Genomic DNA, 24,561 nt, shown 5'->3' on the forward strand with positions numbered 1-24,561 from the left:
GAGAACACAGCCCTGTTTCACACCACTCAGGATAGGAAAGGGCTCTGATGAGGAGCCACCATGTTGAATTGTGCCTTTCATATTGTCATGGAATGAGGTGATGATACTTAGTAGCTTTGGTGGACATCCGATCTTTTCTAGTAGTCTGAAGAGACCACGTCTGCTGACGAGGTCAAAAGCTTTGGTGAGATCAATGAAAGCAATGTAGAGGGGCATCTGTTGTTCACGGCATTTCTCCTGTATCTGACGAAGGGAGAACAGCATGTCAATAGTCGATCTCTCTGCACGAAAGCCACACTGTGCCTCAGGGTAGACGCGCTCGGCCAGCTTCTGGAGCCTGTTCAGAGCGACTCGAGCAAAGACTTTCCCCACTATGCTGAGCAGGGAGATTCCACGGTAGTTGTTGCAGTCACCGCGGTCACCTTTGTTTTTATAGAGGGTGATGATGTTGGCATCGCGCATGTCCTGGGGTACTGCTCCCTCGTCCCAGCACAGGCATAGCAGTTCATGTAGTGCTGAGAGTATAGCAGGCTTGGCACTCTTGATTATTTCAGGGGTAATGCTGTCCTTCCCAGGGGCTTTTCCGCTGGCTAGGGAATCAATGGCATCACTGAGTTCCGATTTGGTTGGCTGTATGTCCAGCTCATCCATGACTGGTAGAGGCTGGGCTGCATTGAGGGCAGTCTCAGTGACAGCATTCTCCCTGGAGTACAGTTCTAGGTAGTGCTCAACCCAGCGGTCCATCTGTTTGCGTTGGTCAGTGATTATGTCCCCCGATTTAGATTTGAGGGGGGTGATCTTCTTGATGGTTGGCCCAAGAGCTCTCTTCATGCCATCATACATTCCTCTGATGTTTCCGGTGTCTGAGGCCAGCTGAATATGGCTGCATAGGTGTTGCCAGTAGTCGTTTGCGCAACGCCTAGCTGTTCTTTGTGCAGTACTTCTGGCTGCTTTAAGTGCTGCGGATGTTAAATCGCTGGGGGCTTTCTTGTAGTTCAAAAGTGCAATGCGCTTAGCGGCTATGACAGGTTCCAGCTCTTCATTATGAGATTGAAACCAGTCTGCATTTCTCTTCGCACTTTTGCCGTAGGTGGTCAAAGCTGACTCATAGATGGCGTCTCTGATGTGGGCCCACTTGGTCTCAGCATCCCCTGTGGGAGTGTTTTGAAGGGCTGTTACAAGTGAATTTAGAAATTTTTGTAACAGCTGTGGGTGAGAAATTCTGCTCGTGTTGATGCGCGGGTGGCCCTTCTGCTTGGAATGATGCAACTTCTTTGGTCTGAGTCTAACCTTGCTGCACACCAGGGAGTGGTCGGTGTCGCAGTCCGCACTGTGGAAGCTGCGTGTGATTTGAACACTGTTTAAGGCGGCTCGCCTTGTGACAATGAGGTCTAGCTGGTGCCAACGACGTGATCTTGGGTGCCTCCATGAAACCTGGTGACAGGGTTTAGTGTGAAAGAACGAGGTTATGATAGGTACACAACTCAAGCAGTCTCTGCCCGTTCTCATTCATCCTTCCAACGCCATAGCGCCCAAGGCAGGAGGGCCATGAGTCATGGTCGGCCCCAACCCTGGCATTGAAGTCCCCCAGCAGGAATAGGTGTTCGGTGTTGGGGATGCTGCTAATGATATGGAGTTGTTCATAGAACTGGTCTTTAGCTTCAGGTGCGGAACAGAGTGTTGGAGCATAGATGCTGAGTAGGTGTACTGGACCAGAGGTGGTGAGCAGTCGGATGGACAGTATGCGTTCCGAGCCATTTGAGGGAGGCTCTATCATGCTGAGCAAGGAGTTTCTGATGGCGAAGCCCACTCCATGCTGTCTTGGTTCTTCAGGATCCCTGCCCTGCCAGAAGAAGGTGTAGTCTTGCTCTGCTAGAGAGCCACTCGCGGGGAGGCGAGTCTCCTGAAGTGCTGCAATGTCCACATTGAGTCTACTGAGCTCGTTGTTAATGATGGCGGTCTTCCGAGAATCGTTGATTTGTGTAAGGTCTTCCGACAGGCCAGGACACATAGTTCTGACGTTCCAGCTTGCAAAGCGAAGGGCTGGTACCTTCTTTCCTTTTTTCATGTTGTTTGGTGCGGTGTATCAGTCCACCTTTCGGGCAATGACCCTGAGCTCCAAGCACCCATTGAAGCAGGAAGACTGTGGCGGGACAGAACCTTATTGACCGGGGGCTGCCCGGTTTGAGGCGGGCGGTAGCTGTCCAGTGAGGTGCAATGACCTCTCCCACCGACAAAGGCAACCCGTGGCGCCCAGTTTCTACGCCAATTTATCTGGACTTATAACCCGTAACTGCTGCCTTCCGTGTTGTTTCAGTCGCTGTGAGGCAACTATGGAGTGACCTCTCCATGGCGCATGCCTGGGCAAATTTATGGAGGTTGAGAGTTGCCCAGTCGTCAAAACCCCCCTCTCGGCCTTTCTGGTGGGGTCCAAAGGAGTGCAGGACACGACGTTTGGCACCAGTATGGCTGCAGGAACTGCCGGAAACATGCCAAAGGTGACACATGACCGCCTACGGGGTTCCGCTCCGGATTTTCTGTTAGGGTTTACTCCCTTAGCCTTGGTCTCTCCCGAGACGCCCACAAGGCAGTGGGGTTGTTGGGGCCCCTACACAGGTGTAGGATGGTGCCGGTGGGAGGAGGGGATGCAAGGGGGAGGGGTAGAGGGAGGGGGTGGGGGGGGTGCAGGGGAAGGGGGTGCGGGGTGAAGATGGTGCGGGGGGGGGGGGCGGGCTGGGACGGGGTTGTGAGGGGGTGAGCTGAGAGGGTGGAGCAGGGAAGGGGACGGGGGTGGAAGAGGGGTAAAGGGGGGGGGAGGGGGGGTGGAATCTGGTGCAGGTAATAAGCCATTTCTTTGTACATCTACACTTACTAATTTCTTACCATTTAAGAAATACACTGCACATCTACTACCAAAGTGGATAACCTCACGTTTTTCCACATTATATTCCATCTGCCACATTCTTGCCCACTCAATGAGTCTGTCCAAATCCGCTTGAAGCTGCTCTGCATCTTTCTCACAACACACATTTTGGAAGATGATCACCAATGCATCCACTATCTCCATAGCTACCTCTTTCAACACTCTGGGCTGTAGAATATCAACTCCTGGGGACTTATCAACCTTCAGCCCCACTAATTTCTTCAGTGCAACCTTCTTACTAATACTAATTTCCTTCCATTCCTCATTCCCCCTAATCCCTTGGATCTCTAATTCTGGGAGATTTCTTGTATCTTCCTCCGTGAAGACAGACACAAAGTAATCATTTAGCTTCTCTATCATTTCTCTATTCCCCATTATAAATTCTCCTGACTCTGCCCGTAATGGACCCACATTTGTCTTAGCCAAATGTTTCCTTTTTTCATACCTATAGAAGCTTTTACAATCCATTTTTATATTTTTTGCTCACTTAGATTCATATTCTATTCTCTTTATCAGTTTCTTCGTCCTCCTTTGCTGTATTCTAAAATCCTCCCAATCCTCAGGTTTACTACTATTTCTGGCATCTTTATAGGCCTTTTAATCTTATACAATCCTTAACTTCCTTTGTTATCCACGGTTGACTGCCATTACTTTTGGGGTTTTTGTGCCTTGAAGGAATATATAGTTGTTGTAAGCTATGTAATAATTCTTTGAAGACTAGCCATTGCCTATGTACTGTCATACTTTTTAATGTATTTTCCCAATCCACCTATTTGCTCCTCTTACCTTCATAATTTCCTTTGTTCAAATTTAACACCCTGGCTTCAGATTGAACTACCTCACTTTCAAACATAATCTAAAATTCTATCATATTATGGTCACTCATCCCTAAAGGTTCTTTTACAGCAAGATTATTAATTAGCCCTTTCTCATTACATAATATTCCATCTAAAATAGCCTGTTATACGATAGTATTTAAGTTTTCTGGTCTTGTAAGTTCCTGTTTTTCTATCCTTTTTAATGTTAATAAAGTATCACTTGACAATTTTAATTAGGTTTATTACTATCAAATTGCATTTAGCTTTTGATTAAGGATAATACAGTGAAGAGAAAGGATGTCCTAGAGGAGTCAAAAATAGAATCTATGATTAGAGTTAATGAACAATAGACATACCATTACACTACTGGGTGTATTCTATAGGCCACCTACTTGTAGGAAAGAGAGGAAAAAATTTGCAAGGAAATTACAGCTGCAAAAACTATAGAGCAGTTATAATGGACTTTACTGTAATATAAACTGGGATAGTAATACTGTAAAGAGCAGAGAGGGGAGAGAGTTTCTGAAGTGTGTTCAGGAGAACTTTCTTGATCTGTATGTTTCTGGCCGATCGAGGAAGGAGGGATTGCTGGATCTGGTTCTGGGAATGAGGTGGGACAAGTAGATCAAGTATCAGTAGGGGAACATATAGGGGACAGTAATCATTGTATCATAAGGATTAGGTTGGCTATGAAAAAGGACAAGGAGCAATCCAGAGTAAGAATTAACTGGGGGAAAGCCAACTTCAATAGGTTAAGAATGGATCTGGGCCAGATTAATTGGAATCATAAGTTGGCAGGCAAAACAGTAACTGAGCAATGGGCTGCCTTTAAAGTAGAGAGTTCGGGCACAGTCAAGGTATATTCCCATGAAGGGGAAAGGCGGGGCAAACAAATCCAGAGCTCCCTGGATGATGAAAGAAATAGAGATTAAGATAAAGAAGAAAAAGTGTGCTTGTGACACATCAGCTGGATAATACAACTGAGAACAGGCTGAATATAGAAAGTTCAGAGGGGAAGTGAAAAAGCAAATCGGAAGCAAAGGGAGAGTATGAAAACAGATTGACAGCTAACATAAAAGGGAATCCAAAAGTCTTCTATAGGCAGATAAATAGTAAAGGGGTGCTAAAGGAGGAGTGGGGCTGATTAGGGACCAAAAAGGGTATTTATGCATGGAGGCAGTGGGGCCTAGCTGAAATATTAAATGAATACTGGCGCATCTGTCTTTACCAAGGAAGAAGATGCTGCGCAGGTCATGGTGAACGAGGAGGTAATTCAGACACTTGAAGGTTTTAAAATTGATCAGGAGGAGGCATTGGATAAGCTGTCTGTACTTAAAAGTTGAAAAGGTACCAGGACAGGATGAGATGCATCCAAGGATACTGAGGAAAGTGAGAGTGGAAATTGTGGAGGCACTGGCTATAACTTTCCAGTCTTCTTTAGACTTGGTGCCAGAGGACTGGAGAATTGCAAATAAGAACATAAGAAATAGGAGGAGGAGGAGGCCATTCTGCCCCTCAAGCCTGCCCCGCCATTCAATAAGATCATAGCTGATCTGCCCCAGACCTCAACTCCTCTTTCGTGCCAGCTTCTCATAGCCCTTAACTCCCCAATATATCAAAAATCTATCTACCTCCTCTTTAAATACTTTCAGTGATCAAGCCTCCACAACTCTACGGTAGAGAATTCCAGATATTCACTACCCTCTGAGAGAAGAAATTCCTTCACATCTCAGTTTTAAATGAGTGTTCCCTTATTCTGTAACTATGTCCCCTAGTTCAAGATTCCCCCACTAGTGGAAACATCTTCTCAACATCTATCCTGTCAAGCCCCATCAGAATCTTGTACTTTTCAATAAGATCACCCCTCATTCTTCTAAACTCTAATGAATAAAGGCCTAGCCTGTTTAGCTGTTTGTGACGTCAACCCCTTCATCCCAGGAATCAGCGTAGTGAATCTCTTTTGAACTGCCTCTAATGGCAGTATATCCTTTCTTAAATACGGGGACCAAAACTGTACATGGTACTCCAGGTGCGGCCTTACCAACACCCTGTACAGTTGTAACAAGACTTCCCTATTTTTAAACTCCAATCCCCTAGCAATAAAGGCCAAAATTCCCTTTGCCTTCATTACTTGCTGCACCTGCGTGCTAACTTTTTGTGTTTCATGCACAAGAACACCAGATCCCTCTGTGCTGCACTTTTTTGAAGTCTCTCTCCATTTAAATGACAGTCTGCCTTTTGATTCTTCCTACCAAAGTGCATGACCTCACACTTTCCTACATTAAACTCCATGTGCCAAGTTTTTGCCCACTCACTCAACCTATCTATATCTCCTTGCAGATTCTTTGTTCTCATCACAGTATGCCCTCCCACCTATTTTTGTATTGTTAGCAAATTTGGATATATTACACACTGCCCTCTCCTCCAAGTCATTAATATAGATAATAAATAATTGAGACCCTAGTACTGATCCTTGTGGCACTCCACTAGTTACATCTTTCCAAGCTGGACAAGTGGTAGAAGTGTCAGTGGGGGAGCATTTCGGGCATAGTGACCATAACTCTGAAAGATTTAAGGTAGTTATGGAAAAGAACAAAGACGGGCAGGAAATAAAGGTCATGAATTGGGGGAAGGCCAATTTCAATATGATAAAACAGGATCTGGCCAAAATAGACTGGGAGCAGCTACTTGTAGAAAAGTCTACATCAGACCAGTGGGAGTCATTCAAAGAGGAAATAGTGAGAGTTCAGAGCTAACGTACCCATTAAAGTAAAGGGTAGGACCAACAAGTCCAGGGAACCCTAGATGTCAAGGGATATAGAGGATTGGATCAGGAAAAAAAAAAGGAGGCTTATGGCAGATTCAGAGCGCTGAAAACAGTAGAGGCACTAGAGGAGTAAAGAAAGTGTAGGGGGGTACTTAAAAAAGTAATTAGGAGAGCAAAGAGGGGACATGAAAAAATACTGGCAGGCAAGATAAAGGAAAATTCCAAGGCATTTTATAAGTATATTAAGGGCAAGAGGATAACCAGGGAAAGAGTAGGGCCCATTAGGGACTAAAGTGGCAATATGTGTGTGGAGCTGGAGGACATAGGTGAGGTTTTAAATGATTACTTTGCATCTGTGTTCACGATAGAGAAGGATGATGTAGGTGTAGTGATCAGGGAGGGGGATTGTGATATACTTGAACATATTAGCATTGAAAGGGAAGAAGTATTAGCTGCTTTAGCGCGTTAAAAGGGGATAAATCCCCAGGCCCGGATGAGATGTATCCCAGGCTGTTATGTGAGGCAAGGGAGGAGCTAGCAGAGGCTCTGACACAAATTTTCAAATCCTCTCTGGCCACAGGAGAGGTACTAGAGGACTGAAGGACAGTGAATGTGGTACCATTATTCAAGAAGGGTAGCAGGGATAAACCAGGTAATTACAGGCCAGTGAGTCTAACTTCAGTGGTTGGGAAATTATTGGAAAAATTCTGAGGGGCAGGATTAATCTCCACTTGGAGAGGCAGGGATTAAAAAGGGATAGTCAGCATGGTTTTGTGAGGGGGAGAAGATCATGTCTAACTAACTCGATTGAATTTTTCGAGGAGGTGACTAGACGTGTAGATGAGGGTAAAGCAGTTGATGTAGTCTACATGGACTTCAGTAAGGCTTTTGTTAATGTCCCGCATGGGAGATTGGTTAAGAAGGTAAGAGCCCATGGGGTCCAGGGCAATTTGGTAAATTGGATCCAAAATTAGCTTAGTGGCAGGAGGCAGAGTGTAATGGTCGAGGGCTGATTTTGCAAGTGGAAGCCTGTGACCAGTCGTGTACCCCAGGGATCGGTGCTGGGACCCTTGCTGTTTGTAGTATACATTAATGATTTAGATGTGAATATAGGAGGTATGATCAGTAAGTTTGCAGATGAAACGAGAATTGGTGGTGTCGTAAATAGTGAGGAGGAAAGCCTTAGATTACAGGACGATATAGATGGGTGGAGCAGTGGCAAATGTAATTTAATCCTGAGAGGTGTGAGGTGATGCATTTTGGGAGGCCTAACAAGGCTAGGGAATATACAATGAATGGTAGGAAGTACAGAAGATCAGAGGGATCTTGGTGTACTTGTCCATAGATCACTGAAGGCAGCAGCACAGATAGATAAGGTGGTCAGGCAGGCATATGGGATACTTGCCTTTATCAGCCAAGGCATAGAATGTAAGAACAGGGAGGTTATGATGGAGCTGTGCAAAATGCTAGTTCGGCCACAGCTGGAGTAGTGTACAGTTCTGGGCACCACACTATAGGAAGAAGGTGATTGCACTGGAGAGGGTGAGGAGGAGAGTTACTAGGATGTTGCCTCGGCTGGAGCATTTCAGCTATGAAGAGAGACTGAAAAGGCTCGGGTTGTTTTCCTTAGAGCAGAGAAGGCTGAGGGGGGGACATGATTGATGTATACAAAATTATGAGGGGCAGTGATAGGTTAGATAGGAAGAAACTTTTTCCCTTAGCGGAGGGGTTAATAACCAGGGGGCATAGATTTAATGTAAGAGGCAGGAGGTTTTGAGGGGATTTGAGGAAAAATGTTTTCACCCAGAGGGCGGTTGGAATCTGGAACGCACTGCCTGAAGAGGTGGTTGAGGCAGGAACCCTTACAACATTTAAGAAGGATTAGATGAGCACTTGAAATGCCATAGCATACAAGGCTACAGGCCAAGTGCTGGAAAATGGGATTCGAATAGTTAGGTGCTTGATGGCCGGCACAGACACAATGGGCCGAAGGGCCTGTTTCTGTGCTGTATAACTCTATGACTCTAACCTGAAAAAGACCCATTAATCCCGACTCTCTGTCTTCTGTGAGTTAACCAATCCTCAATCCATGCTAATAAATTACCCCCAATACTGTGATCTCCTATCTTGTGCTATAATATTTTATGTGGCACTTTATCAAATGCCTTCTGGAAATCTAAATACACTACATCTACTGGTTCCCCTTCATCAACTCTGCTTGTTATATCCTCAAATGTTACACCCTTGTTCAAAAAAAGGATGTAAGGGCAAGCCCAGCAACAGCAGGCCAGTCAGTTTAACTTTGGTGGTGGGGAAGCTTCTCGAAATGATGATTTGGGGCAAGATTAATAGTCACTTGGGAGAATGTGGGTTAATTAAGGAAAGCCAGCAGGGAATTGTTAAGGGAAAATTGTGTTTAACTAACTTGCTGGAGTTTTTTGAGGAGGTAACAGAGAGGGTTGATGGTAATGCTGTTGATGTGGTGTACATGGACTTCCAAAAGGCATTTGATAAAGAGCGGCACAGCAGACGTGTGAGTAAAGTTAGAGCTTAGAAGGTTCACCAGACTTGTTCCCGGGATGATGGGACTGTCCTTTGAAGAGAGATTGGAGTAACTGGGCCTGTATTCTCTAGAGTTTCGAAGAATGAGAGGTGATCTCATTGAAACCTACAAAATACTAAAAGGGATAGACAGGGTAGATGCAGCGAAGATGTTTCCCCTGGTTGGGGAGTCTAGAACCAGGGGACACATTTTCAAAATAAGGGGGAAGCCACTTAGGACGGAGATGAGGAGAAACTTCTTTACTCAGAGGGTTGTGAATCTTTGAAATTCTCTACCCCAGAGGGCTGTGGGAGTTCAGTTATTGAGTATGTTTAAAGCAAAGATTGACAGATTTCTAAATACAAATGACATAAGGGGATATGAGGATAGTGTGGGAAAAAGGCATTGAAATGGATGATCATCCATAATCATATTGAATGGTGGGGCAGGCTCGATGGGCTGAATGGCCTATGTTCATGGAATAAAAGGGACAGTAGCAACATGGATACGAAATTAGTTCAGGGGCAGGAAATGGAGTGTCGTGATTAATGAATGATTTTCGGACTGGAGGAAGGTTTGTGGTGGAGCTCCCCAAGTGTAAGTCTTAGGACCCTTGCTTTTCCTGATATATTGTTACCACCGACGGCTCCTGTCAAAGCCCCCAATCAAAATATACGATTCTGATTGTGGTGGGACCAACACACTGTCAATTCAATCTTGTTGTTCCACAGATCAGCGAACATATCATTTAAAACTTTCCAAATTAAAGAGAGACCCAACCAAATTGTACCATCTATTAACCCCCTGAATGAGGCTAACCAAACCAGGTATCTTTAAATCAACAAAATAACTCTTTCATTAGAAGAACTAAATTCTTAAACATTATGAAGATATAAACAAAATTTAAAATAGAAAAAATTGGAGTCCATACACATTTACAGCTCAATGTTGCTCAAAGTCCTCACAGAATGTTGCTCAAAGTCCTTCTCCAGCGAATTTCAACAATTAACGACTTGCAAACACTTTCAACAGAATCAATCTGACTTTAGAGTTTTTGAGGGATAAAAGATTATCACAGTCTAACTTCCCTTTCATCAATTTAAATTACCAGAGATCTCTGTTTTGGGCGTGACTTTCTCTTAAAATTTGAGAGATAATGATAAACAGACTAAAATCCTATTCCTTCAGTTTAAATGGTTGAGAGCTCTTTTTCAGGTGTGCTCATCACAGCTGTCTGTGTCTTCTGTATCTGTTAGAACAAACTGTCTCACTAAAAGCCAGTTCAAACTGAATTGAAACAAATGTATCGGAACAGGCTCACTCCCAGTGGTTGTTTCCATGGTATCGAGAATGCACCCTTTGAATCACAGTCTCCAAATGGCTGTTTCTAAGGCAACGAAAATGCACCTTCCTCTAACTCCTGAGGTTTGCTGGTTCTTAAAAAAAATACTGATCCCTTGCAAGCCTTAAAGGCAAACTGCATATTCCGAATAAAAACTACAGGACCATGACAATATGTTATTGGCCTAGACCTTGGTGTACAGGGCACAATTTCAAAATTAGTGGATGATATGAAGCTTGGAAGCATTGTGAGCAGTGAGGGGGATAGTGTAGAACTTCAAAAGAACATAGGTTGGTGGGATGGGTGGACAAGTGGCAGATGAAATTTAACGCAGAGAAATGTAAAGTGATTCATTTTGGTAGGAATAATGCAGAGACAATATAAAATAAAAGGGGACAATTCTTCTAAAGGTAGTGCAAGAGCAGAGGGTCCTGAAGGTATATGTGCATAAGTCATCGAAGGTGGCAGGACAGGTTCAGAGAGCAGTTAATAAAGCATACAGCATCCTAGGCTTTATTATTAGGGACATAGAGTACAAAAGCAAGGGTGTTATGTTAAACTTGTATAAAACACTGGTTCGGTCTTAACTGGAGTATTATGTCTAGTTCTGGGTGCCACACTTTAGAAAAGATGCGAAGGCATTAGAGGGTGCAGAAAAGATTCATGAGGTTTCAGGGATGAGGAACTTCAGTTACATAGATAGATTGGAGAAGTTGGGACTGTTTTCCTCAGAGAAGAGAAGGTTTAGAGGAGATTTGATAGAGGTATTCAAAATCATGAGGAGTCTGGACAGAGTAGATACAGAGAAACTGTGCCCATTGGTGGAAAGATCAAGAACAACAAAGGGTTTTAAAGATCAACAAAGGGTTACTAAAAAAGCAATATAAAGAGCAAAGGTAAATTATGAAAGAAAACCAGCGCAAAATATAAAAAAGGATAGCAAAAGCTTCTATAAGTATATAAAAGGTAAGAGAGGAGCTAAAGTGAATGTTGGTCCTTTGGAGGATGAGACTGGGGAGTTAATGGTGGGGAACACAGAAATGGCAGAAACACTAAATCAGTATTTTGCCTCAGTTTTCATGGTGGAGGACACTAGTACCATCCCAATAGTAACAGGAAATGCAGAGGTTATAAAAAGAGAAGAACTTAGGGAAAAAGTACTGAGCAAACTATTGGGATTGAAGGCAGACAAGTCCTCAGGGCCTGATGGCCTACATTCTAGGGTCTTAAAGGAAGTGGCAGTAGAGATCATGGCTCCATTGGTTATAATATTCCAAAATTCTCTGGATGTGGGAAAGGCTCCAGTGGATTGGAAAAAAGCTAATATAACACCCTTATTCAAAAAGGGAGGGAGGCAGAAAGTAGGAAACGAGAGACCTGTTAGTTTAATATCTGTCATTGGGAAATTGTTAGAATCCATTATTAAGGAAGTAATAACAGGACATTTAGAAAGTCAAAATGCAATCCATCAGAGTCAGCATGGTTTTATGAAGGGTAAATCGTGTTTGACTAATTTGCTAGAGTTCTTCGAAGCTGTAACTCGCAAAGTGGATAATGGGGATCCGGTAGATGTAGTATATCTGGACTTCCAGAAGGCATTTGATAAGGTACTGCACAAAAGGTTAATACACAAAGTAAGATCACATGGGGATAGGGGCAATTTATTAGTTTGGATAAAGGATTGGCTAACCAACAGAAAACAGATAGTCGGGTTAAATGGGTCCTTTTCTGGTTGGCAAGATCTAACTAGTGGGGTGCCACAGGGTTCGGTCCTTGGGCCCCAACTATTTACAATATATATTAATGACTTGGATGCAGGGATAGAAGGTACTATAGCCAAATTTGCAGATGACACTAAAATAGATGGGATAGTAAGTTGCAATAAAGAAATAAGAAATTTACAAATGGATATGGATAGGTTAGGTGAAAGGGGCAAAATTTGGCAGATGAGTTTAACATGGATAAGTGTGAGGTTATCCATTTTGGTCGGAAGAATAGAAAGGCAAATTATTATCTAAATGGAGAGAAACTTCAGAATGCTTCAGTGTGGAGGGATCTGGATGTCCTGGTGAATGAATTGCAGAAAGCTAGTATGCAGGAACAGGTAATAAGAAAGGCAAATGGAATTTTGGCATTTATTGCTAAAGGAATAGAATATAAAAGTAGGGAAGCGTTGCTGCAACTGTACAAGGCATTAGTGAGACCGCACCTGGAGTATTGTGTACAGTTTTGGTCCCCTTACTTGAGGAGAGATGTAGTTGCATTGGAAGCAGTTCAGTGGAGGTTCACTAGATTGATTCTAGGGATGAGGGGTTTGTCTTATGAAGAGAGATTGAGCAGTTTAGGCCTTTACTCTCTAGAGTTTAGAAAAATGAGAGGAGATCTAATTGAGGTATATAAGATGATTAAGGGGATTGACAAAGTAGACATGGAGAGGATGTTTCCTCTTGTGGGGCAATCTAGAACGAGAGGTCATAGTTTTAGGATAAGGGGTAGCAGATTTAAAACAGAGATGAGGAGAAATTATTTCTCTTAAAGGGTCATGAGTCTGTGGAATTCACTACCCCAGAGTGCGGTGGATGCTGGGACATTGAGTAAATTTAAGGAGGAGATAGACAGATTTTTAATTAGTAAAGGGTTGAAGGGTTATGGAGAATGGGCAGGAAAGTGGAGTTGAGGTTGAGATGAGATCAGCCATGATCGTATTGAATGGCGGAGCAGGTTCAAGGGGCTGAATTGCCTACTCCTGCTCCTAGTTCTTATGACCTTATAACAAGAGGGCACAGATTTAGGGTAATTGGCAAAAGAAACAATGGAGACATGAGGAAAAGCTTTTTCACGTAGCAAGTGGTTATGATCTGGAATGCACTACCTGAGAGTGTGGTGGAGGCAGGTTCAACTGAGGCATTCAAGAGGGAATTGGATTATCTGAAAAGGAAGAATGTGCACGGCTACGGGGAGAAGATGGGGGAGTGGAACTAGATGAATTGCTCCTTCGGAGAGCCTGCGCAAACACAATGGGCTGAATGGCCGCCTTCTGTGCTGTAGCGATTCTATGATTCTGTGATACGGGTTAGGTTAGCTATGGAAAAGAACATGGAATAATCTAAAATAAAAATACTTAATTGTAGGGGGGCCAATTTTAGTGGGATGAGAACAGGTCTGGCATAGGTAAATTGGAATCAGATTGGCAGGTAAAACTGTAACGGAACAATGGTCTGCCTTAAAAGAGGAGATGGTTCGGTTACAATCGAGGTACATTCCCCAGGAAAGAAATGTAGGGCAAGCAAAGCCAGAGCTCCATGGATGACAAAAGAGTTAAAGAATAAGATGAAGCAGTAAAAGGGTGTGAATGATAGATGTCAGGTTGATGATGCAAGTGAGAACCTGGCTGAATATAGAAAGTTGAGAGGGGAAGTGAAAAAGGGAATGAGAGGCAAACAGAGAATGAGAAGAGACTGGCAGCTAACATGAAAGGGAATCCAAAAGTCTTATATAAGTATATAAATAGTAAAAGGGTAGTACATTGGGCCGATTAGGGACCAAAAAGGGGATCTACGCAATGAGGCAGAGGGCGTGGCTGAGGTATTAAATGAGTACTTTGCATCTTTCTTTACCGAAGAAGAAAATATAGCCCCAGGTCATAGTGAAAGAAGAATGGACTAAAAATTGAGAGAGGTGGTACGAGAAAGACTGGCTGTACTTAAAGTTGATACGACACCAGACTGGATGGGATGTATCCAAGGGAAGTATGGAAGGAATTGTAGAGGCACTGCCATAATCTTCCAATCTTTTTTAGATGCAGGGATGGTGAGGATTGGAGAATTACAAATGTTATAGCTTTGTTCAAAAAAGGGTGTAAGGATAAATCTAGCAAATACAGGCCAGTGAGTATAACTTCAGTGGTGGGATAGCTTTTAAAAACAATAATCTGGGACAAAAGTAACAGTCACTTCAACAATTGTGGATCAATTTGTTAAGGGCAAATGATGTTTGGTGAACTTAAGATTGAGCTTTTTGGTGAGGTAACAGAGAGGTTTGATGAGGGCACTGTCGATGATGTGGTGCACAGAGACTTCTAAAAAGCGTTCCATACAGTATCACATAATAGGCTTACCAGCAAGCTCATAGAATAAAAGTGACAGTGGCAGTATGGATATGAAGTTGACTGGGTGACAGGAAACAGAGTAGAGATGAATGGTTCTTTTACGGACTGAAGGAGGGTATATAGTGGGGTTCCCCAGGAATCAATACTAGGATCATTGCTTTTCTTGATATATATTAATGACCTAGACTTGGGTATACAGGGCACAATTTCAAAATTTGCAAATAAAACTAAATTCGGACGTATTGTGAGCTGTGAGGAGGATAGGACATAGACAGGCTCATTGAATGGGTGGACACATGGCAAATGAAAATTAAGCAGAGAAGCGTGAAGTGAAATATTTTGGTAGGAAGAATGAGCAGAGGCAATGTAAAATACAGGATGGAATTCAAAAGGGGGTGTAGGAACAGAGGCCTGGGGTATATGTGCACAAATCATTAAAGGTGGCAGGGCAGGTTGAGAAAGTAGTTAAAAAGGCACATGGAATCCTGGATTTTATAAATAGAGGCATGGAGTAAAAAGCAAGCAAGTTATGATGAACTTTTATAAAACTCTGGTTTAGCCTCGACTGAAGTATTGTGTCCAATATTTAAGAAGGATGTGAAGGCTGTATAGAGGGTGCAGAAAAGATTCACAAGAATGGTTCCAGAGATGAGGAACTTCAGTTATGTGGATACATTGGAGAAGCTGGGGCTGTTCTCCTTAGAAAAGAGAAGGTTGAGAGAAGATTTGATAAAGGTGTTCAAAATCACACAGGGTCCAAATAAAGTAGATTAAGAGAAAATGTTCCTATTGCCAGAAGTGTGGAGAACCACAGGACACTGATGTATGTTGAATGACAGAAGAACCAATGGAGACATGAGGAAAAACCTTTTTAAGCATCGAGTGGTTAGGATCTGGAATGCACTGCCTGACGGTGTGGTGGAGGCAGATTCAATCGTGCTTTTCAAAAGTTAATTGGATAAGCACTTGAAGAGAAAAAAATTGCAGGGCTATGGACAAAGGGTCGGAGAATGGAACTAGCTGATTTGCTCCTGCAGAGAGCCAGCATGGACACGATGGGCTGAATGGCTTCCTCCTTTGCTGTAACCATTCTATGATCCTATAAATCTGTCGAGATACTTAGGGTAAGCTGGAGGATATGCTGATTCTTTAACAATAGGGATGCTATCATTTAAATTTTCGAATGTAAGGGTCACTTAACCTGTAACTCACCAAGGCTTCAACAGCACCTCCCAAAACTGCGACCTCTGCCACCAAGAAGGGCAATGGTGGCGAGCACATGGGAACACCACCAGCTGTAAATTCCCCTCCAAGTCACACACCACCCTGACTTGGATGTATATCACCGTTCCTTTGTCATTGCTGGATCAAAATCCTGAAACTCCCTACCTAACAGTACCTCGGGAGCATCTTCACCACACGAACAGCAGCTGTTCAAAGCAGTTCACCACCACCTTCTCAAGAGCAAATTAAGATAGGCAATAAATGTTGGCATTGCCAGCATTGCCCACATACCATGAATAAATAAATAAGTAAAAATCTACAAGATGATCTTGTAGAAATTTCAAACACCACTCAGGAATTGTATAGTAAGAATTTAGCATGAATATGCAATGGCAGGCACAATGGCTTGACTGGCTGTCTTTTGTAGTGTAATTTTTATGATGGTAATTTTTTTAAAAAGCTTATTTGCAGGATATTGGCACTACTGATGAGGCTGGTATTTATTGTCCATCCCTAGATGCCCTGAGAAGTTGGTTGCTTTCCCGAACTGTTGCCATCAATGTGGTGAAGGTGCTCCCATAATGCTGTTATTCTTCATAGCAGTTTGATACAAATCAATGGCTTGCTATGTCATTTCATAGGGCAGTTAAGAGTCAGTCATGGTGTGGCACTGGAGTCACATATAGGCCAGACCAGGTAAAGACAGCATGTTTCTTTCCCTAAAGGACACTGGGTTTTTACAACAATCTGGCAGCTTTATGGCCACGTTTATTAATACCAGCTGTTCATTTCCAGATATTTTAAACTGAGTAAAAATTCTCAAACTGTCAGGGTGGGATTTGAACTCAGGGGCTGGAATTTTACCGGCATTAAATGTGTCTCTTCGGAGGCGTCCGGATGGTAAAATGAAGCATGATGACGTCGGGCCATGTCCCCGGCGTCATTACGCGCAGACGTCATTTTACCAATGTCGGAAGTCGGGCGTGAACGAGTCTGGGCTCTCCGCCCGTATACAAGTAATTGAAAGGGAATTGAGGTCGTTTACAAAGCAATTGACTACAATTTTACGTCTGAGGTCTGATTTAACGTCTGTAAATCAGCTTGTGGTGCGTGTCGGCCAGCCGGCAGTTACATAAGGACGGCAGGCATTGATTCAGGAGGGAGTTGGAAGTACAATTTTCAGTTTTACTCTGAAATAATTCTAATGCTATTTGTATATCCTGACAAGGTGTGTGACTTGCAACTAGTGCTAAAGGATTCATCGAAGTGTTCTGCACTGCTGATGGGGACCCATCAACTTTAATTTATGTGGTGAAAGGAAGGGGATCTCGTGAGCCAGTCCTAACTGCTGGAAGCTAATACCTGTGGTCAGAGCATCTGGTGAGTAGTACAGCAATGGGAATTGTTCAATGTGGAGGTGGATCATCAGATGAGGAGGACCTTGCCCCTATGAGGGACAGAAGGACAAATATGCAGGGGAACGTGCAACAAGCTGACCCAGTGCACCATTGTGATGTGGGAGGGAGAGCAGGTGGCAGAGTTGCCCGATAGCGAACACATGTCAGGATACGTGCCTACCCACCAGGAGGGGCATACCGGCCGCGTCTGAGCTACCTGCAGCTGTCAGATCGCCAGTGCAGAAGAAGACTGCGGCTGTCACGGGAGACTGTCACATCTCTTTGTGAGATGTTGGCAGTGGATGTTTCCTCAAACTGTATCGGAGGCCATCCAATGCCGGTTGCTCTAAAGGTTACAATATCTCTTAACTTCTGTGTGTCTGGCTCATTCCAAGCCTCAGCAGCAGACTTGTGCGGAATCTCACAAGCAGCAGCGCACCACTGCATCAAGGTTGTGACTGATGCATTGTTCCAACATGGTAACCTATTCATCACGTTCAAGGCGGACAACACTTGTGAGGCTGAGAGAGCCAGAGGCTTCAGCACTATATCTGGGTTTCCAATGGAACAGGGCGTGATTGATTGTACTCATGTGGCCTTCAGAGCCCCAGCAGGTCAGTTGGGGGCATTGATTAACTGCAAGAGATACCATTCAATGAACGTTCAGCTCGTCTGTGATCATCGTCACAGAATCATGCAGGTGTGTGCATGTTACCCTGGGATTTGTCATGATGCCTTCATTCTCCAAAACTCCCACGTACCTGCACTTTTCAGGCCTCCAGACAGAATAGAGGGATGGATACTTGGCGACAGGGGGTTATCCTCTGAAGACATGGCTCATGACACCAGTGAGGAATCCAAGGGGTCATGCAGAGGAACGATACAATGAGAGCCATGCGACCACCACAGTGACCATCGAACAAACTATAGGCCTGCTTAAGATGAGGTTCAGGTGTCTTGACCGCTCAGGTGCAGCACTGCAGTATGCACCTTCAAGGGTTGCAAGAATAATTGTCGTCTGCTGTGCCTTGCATAACCTGGCGACTGAAAATGGAGAGGCACTGGAGAAGGATCAGTGTCATCGCGATGTGTCATCAGATGACGATGATGTTTCTGATGATGAAGCTGGACACCACTGACTTGATGGTCATGGAGAGGAAGCTGAATTTAATTTGGATCTAAGTGCTCGATAGACAAGGGTGTCTTTAAGAGGCAGACGTTTCCATTGAGAGTCTGTAAATTTTCGCACAACTGGGATTACCGTATGACAAGACTAATTGTGAGGCTCTGAAAGGGCAAATTCACTCACCTTCACGGGGAGAGAGAATGCAACAATGCAATCCTTCACATCATGAGGAACGCCACCCAGGTGTGAGACCTCACATGTTGAACTACTTTTGTTGAGCAACATTATTGGAATTGACTTCAGGAAAGCCATGACAAAATCTCAGAGAACCCGATTTTATTACAATATTTTATAACACATTCAAATAAAAAACCTTTCAATTCACCCTGTGAACCATTAGTGACGTTAAAGTGATTTCTTAAATCTTTTCCGAGTGCTTTTTCGGGTGCATGATCCCTCGCCACCAGACACACCAGAGGCAGGTGCTGAACTGTTTGCTGCCCTGCTTGTGATGACTTTGGCGGACGTCCTTTGCTTGCTCACGGCCGTGAGGGCCCCGGCATCTCCGGGTTCTCCTGACAAATCTCATGAGTACCCTGTAACACCCTGGGATTTCGCTGATCACATGTCCCTGGCAGAGGGAGCAAGGAGCTGGAGGATGCATCAGAGGCGCCCTGAGAGGAGCTCCCATATGCAATCTGTTGCCCCTGTGCCCTCGTGAAGCTCTGATGATCCTCAGTGGTGACATCAGAGGGATGAGCGACCTTGACCTGGCGCCAGCGCATCAGATTCTGCTCTCTGATGCTCTGGTCCAGGGAGGCCACAATCGATCTGATGTCACAAAGTGCATCCAGAACTGGCTCTTCCACTGCAGCCGCCAATCTGTCAATGGGGGAAGCCAGATGTTCAATTGCCTGAGAGTGAGCAGAAATCATACTCTGGATGGATGTAGCCAAGTTTGATTAACTCCGCACATTGTCTCAGGCAGCTCCACCAGATTTTCAAGGACCGCTTGCTGCACCTGCAACATCTCCTGCCGAATGGATGTTCTCAAAGGCATGTCATCAGCTTGCTGCTCTGCACTGGCCTGGCCTCCCACACTCCTCTGACTGTGTGAGACATCCTCCGGTGGCTGGCCTGGCACCTGTGCTGTGCTGACACCTGGATGTGAAATCGAATCCACGGACACGCAAATCCCAACCGAGGTGTCTGTATCTGCGCTGGTGCTTGGTGCGTCGCGAGGATGTGACGGTGCGTCCTCTGAGGCGCCCTCCTCAACCTTAGAGGTGGATGGTGGTACAACTGAGCCGCTTCCTGTTCCATGCTGTCGGTCACAGCTGGGAAAATCATATTGATCAGTTTGATCAGAAAGCCAGAGTGAAGAACATGTATTTGAGTCCATTATGGTCACATCAGTGTGATGGGACTTTTGAGGGCTTAATTATGTTCATTAGTAACTCATAACAACATTGGCCTATCAACCTCCCCCACCCTGCCCCCTCCCCCCCGAAATGCACTAATACACCACTTTCTGGATCACTCACGATCATGGCCATGTCCACCGGCCTCACCATCTGCTATGGCTCGTCCTCCTTCCTCCCCTGTTATCATCAATGCGTTCTCCTCCATTCTACTGAGGAATGCTGGACAGGCCACGCCACCACCTATCCGGGACCTCTCTCAGGCGTTGTGTGTCCTCTTTTCCTAATGAAAGAAAAGAATTAGGTCAAACATTTTTGTGCGCATTTCACGCAATCACCCAAATGGGTTGATGTGGCTTTTAACTGCTGTGCCATTGCTGAGCGTGCCCTCATCAATCCCTCCTTAACGTTCATCTCACATATGCCCATCTTGCATCCCAATGCAAGGAGGCAGCCAGGCAATGATCATGCAGGGATTCCACATTGCATCATGAATACAAATACACCCTCCCTTGACAAAATAACGATTAGATGAATGAGGAATGCCCCTTACCCGGGCAGAGCGAAGCAGGTCATTGAGGCACTTGCGGCACTGTATCCATGTGCGCCGAACGACGCCACGGCTGCTGACCTCCTCCGCGACCTCCAGCCACTCTTTGTCACTGTCGACAATCGCCTTCTACCATTTGGGTTGAAGAGGATATCACGCCTCTCCTCAACTGCCTGAAGGAGAACGTGTAGTGAATCATCTGAAAAACGGGGGGCTGAGTGAGTGCTTCTCCCCTCCATGACTTCCTCCACCTGTGTTTTAATATCTAACTCCTTCTGCACGAACAGAACTGTAGCCTCTCAGTGAACCACAACTACTACTGCTGATTTTTAAACAATGAATGAGTACCTGGTCAATTTCATTGAGGTAAACATTTTTCAAGGGTTTACGTCAGACATTCCCGGATGTGGCTCCACCCCCAATGATGTATATCTTCCCGCCCGCACCAACCGATTCAGGTCTTAGTTACAAAAACAAGAAATGCTGGATTCACTCAGCAGGTCTGGCAGCATCTGTGGAAAGAGAAGCAGAGTTAACGTTTCGGGTCAGTGACCCTTCTTCGGAACTGACAAATATTAGAAAAGTCACAGATTATAAACAAGTGAGGTGGGGGTTGGGCAAGAGATGAACAAGGTAAAAGAGACAAACGAAAATCCCGTCGGAGAGAAGAGCAGAACTTCTTCAAGGTAGGCATTCCTGGAAGAGAAGTGGCAGTGAATTAAACACTAAAATAAAAGCAAAATACTGCGGATGCTGGAAATCTGAAACAAAAACAAGAAATGCTGGATTCACTCAGCAGGTCTGGCAGCATCTGTGGAAAGAGAAGCAGAGTTAACGTTTCGGGTCAGTGACCCTTCTTCGGAACTGACAAGTATTAGAAAAGTTACAGATTATAAACAAGTGAGGTGGGGGTTGGGCAAGAGATGAACAAGGTCTTAGTTACGCCGCGGGGCCGCTAATTGGCTGCTCCGCGCGTGATGCCGGTGGATAGGAGACGCAGCGCAGGAACGGAGGCCGCATCCGTCTGAGTTCCACCCGTGCTGGAGTCAGCGATTAGGGTAAAATTCCGGCCAGGATTTCTAGATTATTCGTTCAGTAACCACTTAAGCATCTGAATATAGAACAAAAAAAACATATGGAGCTAGATCAGAAATCAAAATATTTGGAAGAGTTGAAAATATTATTTTGGTGATTGATTAATGCATTTTGTGGTAGTGATGATTCTAGATTGATCGGCTTGGAGAGGAAAAAATTATTGATTTGACTGGGTGGTTTTGCATAGGTTCTTTGTTTCAGATAGTAGTGTTAACTTTTTAGTCATTTCAGTAAATCAACACAGTTAACTGAAATATTTAAGCCTGTCAGAAAAGTATGCCATTCAGCTCAAACGCAGGAAACAATCTCAACTTTTGATTAGAGTTTTTTCCTGCTATTCCATTGGCTCAGATAACTGCACTGTATTGTCTCTTTTATAATGGGAAGAATATATTGAATCCTCTTCTAATTTATTTTGTCTTTATGAAATTGGTAACACATCTTTGAAGATAATTTTTGCAGCCTGAGAAAAATGAGTACAAACTGCCCCATGGCATCCAGAAACCAACAAGGCATTACCGTATAAACAGAAATCCACTGAATCGCTGTGTATTCTGTCTTTACCAACGCTGGTCCAGAACCCCGTCAATTAAACAAAGAACACCCAGCATGGTGATATGGTTACCAGCACACAGGGGATTTGTTAAAAAACATGAGTAGGATGGTCATGTGATTATGTTCACCAATGAGATTCCAAGATAGCATTAACATTTCAAAGGGTTTAAAATTACCACTTGTCGATACCTATCCTCTTGGTCTGATTCATTGCCAGGTACATTTTTAAATATGCTAATTGAAATTATACTTAATTATTTTCCACATATCCACTGTGTGTGGGAAAAAATCTTTCTCATTTAATTAATATTGCTTGAAGCCTCTTAATTTCTATTTGTTTGTGCTTACAGTCGAACGAAAAATAACCTACAAGTTTAGTTTATCCACTTCTAAAAATGTTCAAATCCTACCCATGTTTCAACTCAATCCTCATGTCTACAGTGAAAATTAAATCAGTTTTATGCACCTCTTTTCCTAATTTTTAAAAATTAATTCATGGGATGTGGGTGTCGCTGGCTAGGCTAGCATTTATTGCCCATCCTTAATTGCCTTTGAGAAGGTGGTGGTGAGCTGTCTTCTTGAACTGTTGCAGTCCATGTGGGGTAGGTACACCCACAGTGCTGTTAGGAAGGGAGTTCCAAGATTTTGACCTAGCGACAGTGAAGGAACGGCAATATAGTTCCAAGTCAGGATGATGTGCAGCCTGGAGGGAAACTTGCAGGTGGTGGTGTTCCCATGCATTTGTTGCCCTTGTCCTTCTAGGTGGTAGAGGTTGTGGGTTTGGAAGGTGCTGTCTAAGGAGCGTAGGTGCATTGCTGCAGTGCATCTTGTAGATGGTACACACTGCTGCCACTGTGTGTCGGTGGTGGAGGGAGTGAATGTTTATAGATGGGGTGCCAATCAAGCGGGCTGCTTTGTCCTGGATGGTGTCGAGCTTTTTTGAGTGTTGTTGGAGCTGCACCCATCCAGGCAAGTGGAGAATATTCCATCACACTCCTGACTTGTGCCTTGTAGATGGTGGACAGGCTTTGGGGAGTCAGGAGGTGAGTTACTCACCGCAGGATTCCTAGCCTCTGACCTGCTCTTGTAGCCATGGTATTTATATGGCTACTCCTGTTCAGTTTCTGGTCAATGGTAACCCCCAGGATGGTTATAGTGGGGGATTCAGTGATCGTAATGCCATTGAATGTCAAGGGCAGATGGTCACATTCTCTCTTATTGGAGATGGTCATTGCCTGGCACTTGAGTGGTGCGAATGTTACTTGCCACTTATCAGCCCAAGCCTGGATATTTTCCAGATCTTGTTGCATTTCTACCTGGACTGCTTCAGTATCTGAGGAGTCGCAAATGGTGCTGAACATTGTGCAATCATCAGCAAACATCCCCACTTCTGACCTTATGATTGAAAGAAGGTCATTGATAAAGCAGCTGAAGATGGTTGGGCCTAGGACACGACCCTGAGGAACTCCTGCAGTGATGTCCTGGAGCTCAGATGATTGACGTCCAACAACCACATCTTCCTTTGCGCTAGTTACGATTTCAACCAGCTGAGAGTTTTCCCCCTGATTCCCGTTGACTCCAGTTTTGCTAGGGCTCCTTGATGTCATACTCGGCCAAATGCTGCCTTGTTCCCCAGGGCAGTCACTCTCACCTCACCTCTTGAGTTCAGCTCTTTTGGCCATGTTTAAACCAAGGCTGTAATGAGGTCAGGAGCTGAATGGCACTGGCAGAACCCAAACTGAGCGTCACTGAGCAAGTTATTGCTGAATAAGAGCCGCTTGAAAGCACTGTCGACGACACCTTCCATCACTTTACTGATGATTGAGAGTAGACTGATGGGGCGGTAATTGGCCGGGTTGGACTTTATTTATTTAGAGATACAGCACTGAAACAGGCCCTTCGGCCCACCGAGTCTTTGACGACCAACAACCACCCATTTATACTAACCCTACAGTAATCCCATATTCCCTACCACCTACCTACACTAGGGGCAATTTACAACGGCCAATTTACCTATCCCCTGCAAGTCTTTGGCTGTGGGAGGAAACCGGAGCACCCGGCAAAAACCCACGCGGTCACGGAGAACTTGCAAACTCTGCACAGGCAGTACCCAGAATCGAACACAGGTCCATGGAGCTGTGACGCTGCGGTGCTAACCAGTGCGCCACTGTGCCGCCCCCTGCTTTGATAACTTGTCCTGCTTTTTGTGTACAGGACATAACTGGACAATTTTCCACATTGGTGGGTAGATGCCAGTGTTGTGGGTGTACTGGAACAGCTTGGCTAGGGTGTGGCAAGTTCTGGAGCATAAGTCTTCAGTACTATTGCTGGAATATTGTCAGGGCCCATGGCTTTTGCAGTATCCAGTGCCTTCAGTCGTTTCTTGATATCACGCGGAGTGGATCAAATTGGCTGAAGGCTGGCATCTGTGATGCTGGGGACTTCAGGAGGAGGCCAACCTGGCACTTCTGGTTGAAGATTGTTGCAAATGCTTCAGCCTTATCTTTTGCACAGATGTGCTGGGCTCCCCCATCATTGAGGATGGGGATATTTGTGGAGCCACCTCCTCCAGTTAGTTGTTTAATTGTCTACCACCATTCACGACTGGATGTGGCAGGACTGCAGAGCTTAGATCTGATCCGTTGGTTATGGGATTGCTTAACTCTGGCTATCTCATGCTGCTTACGCAGTTT

This window comes from Heterodontus francisci, chromosome 6 (genome assembly GCF_036365525.1).
Source record: "Heterodontus francisci isolate sHetFra1 chromosome 6, sHetFra1.hap1, whole genome shotgun sequence".
NCBI classification, from domain to species: domain Eukaryota; kingdom Metazoa; phylum Chordata; class Chondrichthyes; order Heterodontiformes; family Heterodontidae; genus Heterodontus; species Heterodontus francisci.